Source organism: Anomaloglossus baeobatrachus, chromosome 3, assembly GCF_048569485.1.
Source record: "Anomaloglossus baeobatrachus isolate aAnoBae1 chromosome 3, aAnoBae1.hap1, whole genome shotgun sequence".
In the NCBI taxonomy this organism is placed as follows: Eukaryota; Metazoa; Chordata; class Amphibia; order Anura; family Aromobatidae; genus Anomaloglossus; species Anomaloglossus baeobatrachus.
Genome location: NC_134355.1, coordinates 56701048 through 56716174, shown reverse-complemented (window position 1 = coordinate 56716174; position 15127 = coordinate 56701048).

The window sequence follows — 15127 nt, the reverse complement described above, 5'->3', positions numbered from 1 at the left end:
AAAACAAAAAAGTGTGTATTTTCTGATGAGATTTCTGATGTGCTGGATGAACGGGAGCCATCCCATAGAAATTAATAGGAGAAGTGTCTACATCAGGGCCCCTCTGGAACTTTCGTAGTGGGCCACAAGGGAAAAAAAAAAAAAGCCAAAAGGGTAGATAAATGGAAAGGAGGACTAACAAGAATAACTGAACCTCTCTGTGTCAAGTTTTGCCATTAACGAGCCTGAATCTGCAACATATTAATTAATACATCACAGGACAGGTTACACATTTCCATTTGTTACTTTTTTCGTGAATTTTACAATATAATATTCTATATTATGTGTAAGTTTCTACTGATGCAGCTTGTTATATATCACATTCCTGTAAATAATAACATGTTCAATGGAGGGACAGGTTATGTCTCATGGAGGCCAAAGTGAATATTTTCTTCTCTTTATTGATGGAAATGTATTTTTCATTCTGACTTTGACATCAATCATAGAGGTCACTGTGTTATGTGTTATCTATCTATCTATCTATCTATCTATCTATCTATCTATCTATCTATCTATATATATATCCCTCTATCTATCTATCTATCTATCTATCTATCTATCTATCTATCTATCTGTCTATCCCTCTATCTATCTATCTATCTATCTATCTATCTATCTATCTATCTGTCTATCCCTCTATCTATCTATCTATCTATCTATCTATCTATCTATCTATCTATCTATCTATCTATCCCTCTATCTATCTATCTATCTATCTATCTATCTATCTATCTATCCCTCTATCTATCTATCTATCTATCTATCTATCTATCTATCTATCTATCTATCTATCTATCTATCTATCTATCTATCTATCCATCCATCCATCTATCTATCTATCCCTCTATCTATCTATCTATCTATCTATCTATCTATCTATCTATCTATCTATCTATCTATCTATCTATCTATCTATCTATCCATCCATCCATCCATCTATCTATCCCTCTATCTATCTATCTATGTACTCCTCTATCTACCTATCTATCTATCTATCTACAGTGGGTGAAATAAGTATTGCACACATCACTAATTTACTAAGTTAATATATTTCTAAAGTTACTATTGACATGAATTTCTCACCAGATGTTGATAACAACCCGTCCAATCCACACAAGCAAAGAAACCAAACCATAGATGTCCATAAATTAAGTTATGTGTAAATAATGAGAAATGGCACAGGGAAAAGTATTGAACACGCTTACTAAAATGTATTTAATTGTTTGTTCAAAAGGTGATGTTGATGTTGGTGATGACAGATTCAAGATGGAGAAACTAGTTGCATGCATTGCTCAGGTGTGATTTTGGCCCATTTTTCCACGTAAACACTTTTCAAATGCTGAAGGTCCCGTGGGCTCCTTCTATGAACTCTGAGCTTTAGTTCCTTCCAAACATTTTTTATTGGATTCAGTTCAGGTGATCGGCTCGGCCATTCTAGCAGATTTATTTTCTTTCTTTGAAACTAATTAAGAGTTACTTTGCCTGTGTGTTTGGGATCATTGTCTTGCTGAAATGTTCACCCTCATTTCATCTTCATCCTGGTAGATGGCAGCAAATTTTTAATGAAGAATGTCTTGGTACATTTGTCCATTCATCCTTCTTTTAATTACCTGACGTTTGACAGTGCCGTATGCTAAGAAAGAATCCCACACATGATATTCCCATCTACAAATGTCACTGTTGGTGTGGTTTTTTTTTTGGGAGGGTGATTTGCCTTTTGGCTTCCAAACATGGTGTGTATTATGGCATCCAAAGAGTTACATTTGGGTCTCATCTGACCAGACTATATTCTCCAGTATTCCACAGGCTTGCCAAAATGTTGTTGAGCAAACTTTAAACACTCTTGAACATGCTTTTTGTTCAGCAATGGAGTCTTGCGTGGTAAGCGTGCATACGGGTCATGGAGGGGAAGTGCATCACTTATTGTTTTATTTGAAACAATTGTACTTGCTGATTCCAGGTCTTTCTGTAGCTCTCCACAGGTGGTTCTTGGCTCTTCGACAACTCTTCTCATAGTTATTTCACTCCTATATCTGAAATCTTGATGGAAGCACCTGGTCGTGGTCAGTTTATGGTGAAATGATGTTCTTTTCCCTTCTGGATTAGGGCCCCAACAGTGCTCACTGGGACCTTCAGTAGTTTACAAATTCTTCTGTAATCAGCGCCATAAGTATGTTTTGCATCAAGGTTGTGAAGGTCTTGAGACAGCTCACTGGTTTTACCCAACATGAGATGTTTCTTGTGTGGGACCATGTAAATGAGGCACCTTTTTATTGGCCACCAGTTGAACCATCTGATATTATTTTTCACAGAATTACTTTCTAATTACTGTTAGATTTGGCTTTTCGCACCTCTCTTTCTGTATGTTTTCAATACGGTTTCCCTCTTACATTTTTCATTATTACACATAATTAATTTTATGGACATCAATGGTTTGATTTCTTTGCCTGTGTGGATTAGGTGGATTGTTGTCAACATCTGGTGAGAATTTCATGACAATAACAACCGTAGAAATATACTTATTTAGAAAATCGGTGACATGTTCAATACTAATTTCACCCACTGTATATATATTTTTATACATATATATATAAAAATATATATATATATATATCTTTTTATTTTCTTTATATATATATATATATACATATAATATACAATGTATATATATATATATATATATATATATATATAAAATACATAGCAGAGTGCTTCAGAAATAGTGCGATGCCTCATTACCTATAGAAAACAAATGCTATTCTATGAGCTCAGAGATGTCCAAATACTGGTTACTCTTGTCCTGTTGAGATAAAAATCCCTTCATATTCTCCGAAAATTAAAGACAGGGCATACAGACATTAATTAGTTGTATAGGCCTAGGTCTATACATAATACAAATCATGATACATGGCACTAAACAGTTCAGGCCCTTTCTCTGCCACATTTTGTAACTTAATTTAATATTTTTAATATTTTTTGTTTTTTTTTGTTTTGTTCATTAAAGTGTACAAATGTTTTGAAATTGTTGTTCATGATTAAATATTAATTCAAAGTGGAAAGTATGGGGATTAATGAAGTAGTGTAACCTTAAACTCACGGGTCCCAATGCAAAATTTCCGGCAGGATCCCGAACTATCTATGGGTCCTTATTAGTATGGGTCTTCTCTTCTCATATGGGCAAAGTAACGCTTTTAATCCCCCCCTCCTTCCTCTCTTGCTCCAGGACTGGGTGTAAGTACTTGCAAACCCCTGCACCTACTATAGTTGCACCCCTGCATTTACACCATTTTCACTCTAAAGTATATATACAATATTTTAACTTTTTTTTTTAACACTAAACATCAATGAGGCGACAGATGTCAATGCATTTCATACGTCGGCATTCTATTATTCCTTATTTTATTTTTTTAATGAATTTACTCCCCCAAAAAATGGTTCCTTTACAAAAAAGCTACATGTTTTACAAATTTAAAACCTTTGTTTGATGTGTACTTTTTTGGTCTTTTAAAAAAGTAAATAAATAAAAAATAAAAATAAATAAACATAAAACTATTGTTATTTCTGGTTTATCTTAACAGAAGGCATATTTAGGCTAATGCAATATTAACATGGGAAATTACATGGCATGTAAATATCTTACCCCTGAAAAAGAACAAAACAAAACAGAAAAAAAAGATTTCAATTTAAACAGAAATAAATATAAAAAATTAAACTTTACATACAGTTAGGTCCAGAAATATTTGGACAGTGACACAATTTTCGCGAGTTGGGCTCTGCATGCCACCACATTGGATTTGAAATGAAACCTCTACAACAGAATCCAAGTGCAGATTGTAACGTTTAATTTGAAGGTTTGAACAAAAATATCTGATAGAAATTGTAGGAATTGTACACATTTCTTTACAAACACTCCACATTTTAGGAGTCAAAAGTAATTGGACAAATAAACCAAACCCAAACAAAATATTTTTATTTTCAATATTTTGCTGCGAATCCTTTGGAGGCAATCACTGCCTTAAGTCTGGAACCCATGGACATCACCAAACGCTGGGTTTCCTCCTTCTTAATGCTTTGCCAGGCCTTTACAGCCGCAGCCTTCAGGTCTTGCTTGTTTGTGGGTCTTTCCGTCTTAAGTCTGGATTTGAGCAAGTGAAATGCATGCTCAATTGGGTTAAGATCTGGTGATTGACTTGGCCATTGCAGAATGTTCCACTTTTTTGCACTCATGAACTCCTGGGTAGCTTTCGCTGTATGCTTGGGGTCATTGTCCATCTGTACTATGAAGCGCCGTCCGATCAACTTTGCAGCATTTGGCTGAATCTTGGCTGAAAGTATATCCCGGTACACTTCAGAATTCATCCGGCTACTCTTGTCTGCTGTTATGTCATCAATAAACACAAGTGTCCCAGTGCCATTGAAAGCCATGCATGCCCATGCCATCACGTTGCCTCCACCATGTTTTACAGAGGATGTGGTGTGCCTTGGATCATGTGCCGTTCCCTTTCTTCTCCAAACTTTTTTCTTCCCATCATTCTGGTACAGGTTGATCTTTGTCTCATCTGTCCATAGAATACTTTTCCAGAACTGAGCTGGCTTCATGAGGTGTTTTTCAGCAAATTTAACTCTGGCCTGTCTATTTTTGGAATTGATAAATGGTTTGCATCTAGATGTGAACCCTTTGTATTTACTTTCATGGAGTCTTCTCTTTACTGTTGACTTAGAGACAGATACACCTACTTCACTGAGAGTGTTCTGGACTTCAGTTGATGTTGTGAACGGGTTCTTCTTCACCAAAGAAAGTATGCGGCGATCATCCACCACTGTTGTCATCCGTGGACGCCCAGGCCTTTTTGAGTTCCCAAGCTCACCAGTCAATTCCTTTTTTCTCAGAATGTACCCGACTGTTGATTTTGCTACTCCAAGCATGTCTGCTATCTCTCTGATGGATTTTTTCTTTTTTTTTGCAGCCTCAGGATGTTCTTCTTCACCTCAATTGAGAGTTCCTTAGACCGCATGTGGTCACAGCAACAGCTTCCAAATGCAAAACCACACACCTGTAATCAACCCCAGACCTTTTAACTACTTCATTGATTACAGGTTAACGAGGGAGACTCCTTCAGAGTTAATTGCAGCCCTTAGAGTCCCTTGTCCAATTACTTTTGGTCCATTGAAAAAGAGGAGGCTATGCATTACAGAGCTATGATTCCTAAACCCTTTCTCCGATTTGGATGTGAAAACTCTCATATTGCAGCTGGGAGTGTGCACTTTCAGCCCATATTATATATATATAATTGTATTTCTGAACATGTTTTTGTAAACAGCTTAAATAACAAAACTTGTGTCACTGTCCAAATATTTCTGGACCTAACTGTATGTAATGTATTACATATATGCACATACATTAAAGAGGGACCCAGTGTATTCCTACGTCTCATTCACGCATCCATATCACAGATCAAATTTTTTTTTTTCATTAAAAATTGTTGCAGATAAATAATTTTCTTTAGATTCTAATTTTATTTCGCTGTTTTTAAATGAAATTCATTTTTTTATTGCAAATCACTTACAAGTGGATTTGTATAGTTGCACTATTTAGTCTAAAGAAGTCTTTGGAGTTAAAGTGCAAACTGCAAATGTGCAAATCTTGTTCCATTTATTTGTATCCTATTAGAGATGATTGAATCTTTGAAATTCATATTCACCGGCTTTGACAAATTTTTCGGTTAGTTGGTAGCATTCAGTGTCGAATTTCCCATGAGGTCAACCTAGGCCAAGCAGTAAGAAGGGTGTACATTCAACCAAATATTTACACACTTTTCAATATTATTTTGAATTGTACCATACTTGGTGCTTAGTACATGTAACTAGTGATGAGCGGGCACTACCATGCTCGGGTGCTCAGTACTTGTAACTAGTGATGAGTGAGCACTACCATGCTTGGGTGCTCAATACTCGTAACTAGTGATGAGCGAGCACTACCATGCTCAAGTGCTCGGTACTCATAACTAGTGATGAGCGAGCACTACCATGCTTGGGTGCTCATAACTTGTAATGAGTGAGCACTCCAATGCTCTGGTGCTTGGTACTCGTAACTAGTGATGAGCGTGCACTACCATACTCGGGTGCTCGATACTCGTAACTAGTGATGAGCGAGCACTACCATGTTCCGGTGCTCGGTACTCGTAACTAGTGATGAGCGAGCACTACCATGCTTGGGTGCTTGGTACTCGTAACTAGTGATGAGCGAGCACTACCATGCTCGGGTGCTCGGTACTCGTAACTAGTGATGAGCAAGTGCTACTATGCTCGGGTTCTCGTAACTACTGATGCGAACACTACCATGTTCCATACTCATAACAAGTGATGAGCGAGCACTACCATGCTCGGTACTCGTAATGAACAGTTGAACTATCGGATGGGTGCGACTTATGTACCAAACATAATTAAAGTCAATGGGGACTCCAGCATTTTCCGAAAGATATTCTGGAAAAATGCTCGAGTTTCCCATTGACTTCCATTATTTTCAGTTAGCAAGTTGAGCCATCTGCACCTCCAACCTGCTCATTTTCATCACCCGAGCATGATATTGCTCGCTCATCCCTTTATTAGGGCCAAGTTACAGTACAAGGGTGATAACCAAGGTTAGGACCTAGATAATTGCAGGCTCCACCTGTTAAAAACTACTTGAGATAGTATTCGACATCTAAACCCCAAGGACCACTTATCACAAGCTCCTTTTTGATGTAAACTGGACCCTTACCTGTTGACTGTAAGACAGGAGCGGTAAGAGGGACCCAAACCTGCAAATTGCACATTTCATTGGCATCAAATGAGTTGAAGTCCAACTTCCCCATCTGAGTCGAGTGAATGTGAAGAATTGGAATTTCAGAAGATTGGCTGAAGCTTAATATTTTACATATACTATTAATGTTTGAACAACATTTTTCAATTATGTGTAAAAGAATAGTATAGGTTATAGATTGTGAATGATCAAAAGCTACTTAGGTCTTGAAATTATGGTGATTTGGCCCGATGCAACATTTCTAACAGCCACCAACCTATCAAGTGCCATTTGTCAGATTAATGTTGTCGGATGTCTTATGGCTTTTGGGTCCCCTCAGACACCAATGCCTAGATAGGACTGTTACCTCTGTACCCCCTAGATTTAGCGTTCTTATATTCTTACTAGAAAACTGATGGCTATCTCAATAGGCACGATCTTCTCCGTATTGATAGAGTGCAGCTGTCAACTGTTCAAGGCTCCAGATACTTTATTTTTTTTTCTTCTAATAACCAAATTTTCTTGCACATGTAAAAAGAACAGTTAATTTACAAGTTGATGACATTTCAGACGAGGCGAGGAATCCTATACAATGTTGGAGGTAAGCCATAATCTTCTGTATAATGGAGGGAAAAGTCTAATCATGTCTGTGTGTCCAACTATTTATGTTTTTCATTTTCCAGAACTCAGATGTTTATTGTGACGTCTATCGATTCATCAAATAAAATGTAAAAATAATAATTTTTATAGTGTCATCATATTCCGCAGCACTTTTACAATTCATGATCATCAACAAGTAAGAACACAACTAAAAGAAAACAATATCAGTAGCTAAACAGACATTGCCACCCCATCAAAAAGGAAAAGGTTTCTGGAATAAAGATATCATAAGGAAAGAAACAACAAATTATTTTATTGGTAAGAATTTTGGCTTGGCACCTTAAAGACACAACCTACTTTCATTTTTGTATTTTAATTTTTTCCTCCCATTCTTAGAAGATCCACAGCTTTTATATTTTCAGTCGACATAGCTCATTATTTTGAAAAATGAGTTACAGCTTTGAATGACACCATTCACTTTATGGAAAAACGTTAAAAAAATATCCAAGTGAGGTGAAATGATAAAAAAAAATCAATAAATAAATAAACTAAAAACACAATTTTACTTCTTTTTTATTTTTTTTTTCTCTTATGTCATTTATTTTGTGGAGTGGGGAATAAAATTACCTGGCACAATGATTCTCCATATCAGTATAATTAAGACAATATACCAAAATTATACTTTTTTTGTAAAGACCTTATTCGGGACCTCTAACTTTTTTATTTTTTTCTGTTGATAGAGCTGTATGAGGACTTATTTTTGCCTGCTGTTGTACTGTTTTTATTATTATCATTTTGGGGTATATATGACTTTTCATTGCATCTTTGTGGGAGGTACAGTGACCAAAAACAATGACAATTTATTTTTTTCTACATTTATTATACTTGTTAAATTTATTTAATTTATTTTTATTTGATTAATATTTACTCATTATTATTGTAATTATTATTATTACATTTATTATATGTGTTAGCTTTATTTAATTGTATTTATTTTTGTTTGATTAATATTTATTTTATTTATATTTATGTATTATTATTTTTTTTTACATATATTATATGTTAAATTTACTTATTTTTATTTATATTTATTTTATTTTATTTTACTATTTTTATTTACATTGTCATAGATCGGTGTTTTACTGATGTGGCAATACCTTTTATGATTATTTTATTATTTTTTTTTGCATTTTTTTACCTTTAAAAACAAGACCTTTCCAAAAATGTTTTATGTTGAACTAGATACAGGCAGTAATAGTGGCTGCAGAGTTGAATTTTTTGTTTGTATTATTTTGCCTCTCCTTTGCGGACGTCTTGCTAATTTAAGCATTTGTTACCTAATGAGTTAACTTTGTTTTAGTCCTTAACGACCCCCGATACGCCTTTTAATGGAGGTCGTTGAGGGGCCTTATTCCTCAGTGCCACTTTTTAACGGCGCCGAGGAATAAGTAAATACTGTGGCCCCGTGTGTGGAATTCTCACGGGTGTCAACTGTCAGTTGCGAGCATTGACCCTGACGGTTTTGAAACCAATCAGGGAAGACTAACCGCTTAAATACCACTGTCAATCACTACAACAGTATCTAAATGGTTAAACTGGGGTTAAAAATCCCCCCTAAGGCAGGATCAGCCCCCCGCGATTATAACTGAGTTGTCATGGCACTGTGGGGTCATCTGATAACTACATAGTACGGTGGCCTGTAAGATCCAGCTATAAGCAGGGTCTTACAGGCTGTGTCAATGAGTCCATGACACTGATCTCATGTGCTGCTGTATACGTGTATAACAGTATATGAGATCAGTGATCAGAGTGTGAAAAAATCATGTCCCTCAGTGGGACTAAGGGAAAAAGTAAAAAAAAAAGTTAAATAAAATGAGTAAAAATGTGAAAAAAAACCAAAACACAAAAAAGTGCACACAAATCACAAAAAAACCATTTTGCCACTAAAAACTCAGCTTTTGTGTTCAAACAAAAATAAACCAAGAAACCTACACATAATTGGTATTGCCGCATTTGGAAAAACCTGATCTATAAAAATGTCATGTTTTTTATTTTGTATGGTAACTTCCATAACAAAAAAATTAAAAATAAGCCAAAATAGATTATTTTTCATTATACTGACATACAAAAAAGTAAACTAAAAATCGATCAAAAAGTCATATGTAAAAAAGAAAGGTAGAAGTGAAAACGTCAAGCCGTCCAGCAAAAATGGCTCATTCAGAAAAAAAATAAGAAAGTTACAGCTATCACAATATGGCGATGAAAAAACACATTTTTTTTTGTAAAATATAAATTTTAGTGTGTAAAAGTATCAAAGCATAAAAACGTGATATGTCTGGTATATCTGTAACCGTACTGAACCAAATAATAAATCAGGCTTATCACTAACTGCAAAGCAAACCACGCAAAAAAAAAATATATAAAAAAAACCAAAAGTGAATTCATGGTTTTTATTAATTGAAAAATCTGAATAAAAAGCAATCAACAAACGATATGTTCCCCAAAATGGTAGAAAAAAAATGTCAAACTCGTCATGCAAAAAATAAAGCCTTATACAGCCCTCTTTGGGCACAGCTCTCAGAATATAGCGAAAGAAAAACAAATACATTTTTGTAAACTGTAGATTTTAGTGTGTGAAAATTTGTAAAGCATAAAAAAGCGATATAAATATGGCATCGCTGTAACTGAACTGACTCAAACAATAATTTGGTCTTATCACTCTTAACACACAATGAACCGTACACACAAACAAAATTAAAAATACAATAAGTGAATTGCTAGGTTTTTTTTTATTATTTTTCAACTGAAAAATCTGAAAAAAAAAAAAAAAAAAAGGGATCAAAAAATGTTATGTTCTCCAAAATCTGCAACTTGTCATACTAAAAATAAGATATTATACAGTTCTCATCACCAAAAAATAAAAAAGTTACAGCTCTCAGAAAATTTCAATAGAAAAACTATTTATTATAAAAATGCATTTTTACTGTATAAAAAAAAGCAGATCATAAAAAATTATAAAAATCTGGTATCACTGTAATAGCACTGACCCGAAGAATAAATCCATCCTATCACTAATACTGCACGGTGAACCACGCAAAAATAAAAATGATAACTATTTCTGTACTGCTGTCTATTTCTTGACTCTACCTCCCAAAAATCGGAACAAGGCACAGCTGACATTTATCCTGCGCCCCCCCACTGGGCAATTACGTTGGGGTTTCCGTGTAAATCCCAAAACCTTTGATTCAGACAAAACCCCTTTATTAACCATTCACTCTAATGAGGCAAATGGAGACACTTTGGACTCTGGTCTCGGTTCCGACCCGGCAATGGCCCATCATTTTAGGCTTCTTAGTGCACAAATTTGGATGAGCACAGCTCTGAGCATACCAGAAAAGATGGACACCAGTAAAACAGGAGCCAAATGAAATCTGCGTTCTAAATACCAAGATGAGCTCTTTCCCATCTGATTCTGACTGTGTACTCAAATAGTTGTGTACAACCCCATATGAGGTACTGTTACTTTCAGTAAAAATTGCATAACAAATTGTCCTGTCCATTTTCTCTTGTTATCCTTTGAGGCTAAAGTAAAAGGTTAGCAGAAAAACCCTACAATTTTCCTCTTCCCGGCCCAATCTAATGAAATTTCATCACACCAATAGATTGGAATTCATTATAGGGTTTAATTTGCCAAATAAGGTCACATGTGGGTGTTTCTGCATTTTGGCAACTCAGGGGCTCTGCATATGCAACATGTTGACCAAATTTCCGTTCCAAAAATCAATTAGTGCTGTTCGCCTTCCGATCTCTGCCATGTACCCGAACATTAGTTTTTGACCATATAAGGGGTGTCATTGTGTTCAGGAGAAATTGTGTAATACATTTTTGGGGTCCGTTTTCTCCTACTATCAACTGTCAAAATTACAAATCTTGGGCTAAAATAAAGTTTTAGAGAAAAAAAAATGTAACCATCATTTTCATATGCACATTTAAAAAAGTTCTGTGACGTAAGTATGGATTCAAAATGCTCAACACATCCTTGCTGGGTCTAGTTTTCAAAATGGGGTCAATTGTGGGGGTTTCTGACGTTTTCATACCTTATGGGCTCTGCAAATGAGACATCCAAAATTCCAGTATTACTCTTTTCATTCTGACCCCTCCCATCTGTCTAAACAGAGCTTTTTGACTACAAGTGGGATATTGCTGAGCTCATAGGAAAGGGAGTAACAAACTGTGGGCTCTCTTTTTGGTGTTATCTTTTGTGAAAGTGCGAAATTTGGTGATAACTCAACAGTTTTGTTAAAAAAAAATTAAAATTTTCAATATCACGACCTAATGTTATCAAATTTTGTGAAGTACCTGTGCGTTCAATATGCTCACTATATCCCTGGATAAAATTCTTGAGGGTTCTAGTTCCCAAAATGTGGTCATTTATATGGGGTTTTTGCTGTTTAGGTTCCTTAGGTGCTCTGCAAATGCGACATGGTGACCACAGTCTATTTCAGCCAAATATGCTTTCCAAAATTCAAATATTGCTTCTTCTGGTCCAATCCCTACCATTTATCCAAACAGAGCTTTTAGCAACTACATGTGGGGTATTGCCACCCTAATAAGAAAGCAGGTAACAAACTGTGGGGTCCACTTTTTGGTGGTATCTTTTGTAAAAGTGCAAAATTTGGTGCTAAAGCAGCATTTTTGTGAAAAAAATGAAGATGTTCAATATGACGACCTAATTTTATCAAATTCTGTGAAGTACCTGTGGGTTCAAAATGCTATCTATAACCCTGGATAAAATCCTTGATTCATTTAGTTTCCAAAATAGGGTCACTTGTGGGGGTTTCTGCTGTTTAGGTACCTTAGGGGCCCTGGAAATGCGACATGGTGCCCGCAATCTATTTCAGCCAAATATGTGTTCCAAAATTAAAAAATGTCGTTTCTTCCTCCCTTTCGAGCCCATCTGTTTGTCCAAACAGAGGTTTCTTTCCACATCTCAAGTATCTGCGCGCTCAGAAGAAACTAGGTAAGAATTTTTGGAGTTCATTTTGTCTTACTATTTCTTGCAAAAGTGAATAATTTGGGGCTAAAGCAATATTTTTAGGTAAAATGTTCATTTGTTTTTCATTCCACTTTGTATTAATTCCTGTGAAGCAATTGAAGAATTAATAAACTTCTTGGATGTTGGTTTGAGAACAGAAATAAAACAGAAGACATTTAGGACTCCATCTTTACTCAAAAAAAACCTCCAACATAGTCCAAAGGTGGGTGAGCATTTTCAGCTCTGCTACATCTGTGCGAGAAGACAAGTACAGGTCTGCTCACACAGACTCAGCTGAGAGCAGTCAGAGACTTCACCTGAGTGCATAGCTGAGGCCGGTCTGCTGTGCACCCGAGTAACCACCACTGACTACAGGACCTTCCATGACGTCATAGCCATGTGACTGTTCACATGGCTATGACATCATGGATAGTTCTGTAGTCAGTGGTGGTTACCCTGGGGCACAGCAATGATAGCACCCGGAAGCAGAAGCAACCGGGAGACAAGGTCTGCAGGACGCGTCGGGGGACCGGTAAGTATAATGACAATGTTTATTATTAACTATATTCCTTAGTTTACAACCACTCCCACCCCCGCCCCATCACATAACTGTAAAGTCCAAGTTCGAGGTTCGGATGCAAGTTTGCGTTATCTCCGTCCCTGAACTTTACAAAATGTTCAAGCGAGGCTCCCGATCCCGAACATTGGGGGTTCACCCATCACTAATTACATACAGTTTTATCAGTTCTTCTGTTTATTGAGAGTGTCAGTAATAACACTTATGCTAGTTGTGCTAAACTTGTAACCACTCTGCAGTGAGATCATAGCAGGCTGCAAGTACATCTCATACAGGAGAAGTCTTTCCTGGACTACTCCAAGGCTGTGAAATATAATGACACCCTTCTCTGATTTTACTGCAGAGCACATACAATTTGAGTGCAAAAGATATGTGTGATCCTGACATTTTGAGCTCTCATCTCTGGACAGGTATTGTGGTAGAGGAGCAGTACAGCAGAGCTGACAGAGCTATGAAAGGAGGACAGCTGATAGAAGAGTTTGTAATTTTACACAGCTAAACCTAACAGTGCTGCCCTTCCCCTGCAGAGACCTTATCTGAATGGTGCTAATCATCTGTGCTTTCTAATCATGCAGGAGGTTAGACCAGGAGATCATGGCTGTCTGACATTATACATCTTATAGACAGAAACCTAAGCCATGGTAAGGGTGTGTTCTTCTTTTCTTTTAGTTTTGTTACCTGCTTATGATTGGTCAGCATCATACAGAGAGAAAAAGTACACACCTGCCAGATAACAATGACTTAAGGCCGCTTTACACGGGATGATTTATCGTGCGTTCGCATGTGCGATCGCACCCGCCCACATCGTTTGTGCGTTACAGGCAATTTGTTGCCCGTCTCGCACAAAGTTGGTAACCCCCGTCACACGTACTTACCTCCCAAACGACCTCGCTGTGGGCGGCGAACATCCTCTTCCTGAAGGGGGAGGGACGTTCGGCGCCACAGCGATGTCACACAGCGGCCGCCCAATAGAAGCGGAGGGGCGGAGATGAGCGGGACGTAACATCCCACCCACCTCCTTCCTTCCGCATTGCCGGCGGCCGCAGGTAAGCTGCATTTCATCGTTCCCGAGGTGTCACACGGAGCGATGTGTGCTGCCTCGGGAACGATAAACAACCGGCACGCAGAAGGACGATTGATTTTTTGAAAATGAGCGACGTGTCAACGAGCAACGATAAGGTGAGTATTTTTGCTCGTTTACAGTCGCTCGTAGCTGTCACACGCTATGATATGTCAAACGATGCCGGATGTGCGTCACTAACGACGTGACCCCGACGACATATCGTTAGATATATCGTAGCATGTAACGGGCCCTTTAGACCAAAGATGAGACTTTTTAGAATTGAGTAATGACTTCCTAATTCTATTTAAGGTAACTCGTACGCTCCAAAGTGAGATTTGACAACAGAAGAGTCTTTGAATTTGTAGTGTAAGAAGGTTTTGGAATTACTACATTGCAAAATTATTAAGAGATTAAGCAGCATGGCAAATGCTAAGAAAATAGAAATATTTTCAGGATTTTAATTTAAGATCTGAGGCCAGATCATCAAGATTTACAATGGTCAAGTAATTATTATTTTTTTGCAAAAAACTAAGTTGGGCAAAAGTGTTCATAGCGTTTGTAAAATCTTTTTAGAAGAAGCATTAAATATTACTTGATGTCATTGGGTTATAATTTTAGCACACAAATACTGACCTGTTGTAGTTTCAGAACCCCCCCCTCCCCCGAAAGGTAAAGAAATAAAGTTTTGGAGAAACAGGGGTTCAAAGCTTACAGAGGTATTTCATCCATAAAATGCAACACTTATGCACAAAATGTTACATTGATCAGTGTTTGTTGGACAGGATGCCAAGAATTGAGATAGATAGGATCTCAGCAATTGCTTCTTGTATCACTTACGCATTAGGAAGTTTTAAAATGTTAGATTGATGGTGGTTTGAGGGACAGGATCATACCATTTCCTGAATCAATGAATAGGAAACTGTGGAAAACAAAAAGCGCAATAGGGTCTTACCCCAACAATGGAAAGGGGTAAAATGGTGTATCACACTCACCTCTAATGGTTGTGCCAGTCACAACCACTATGTAGGCATG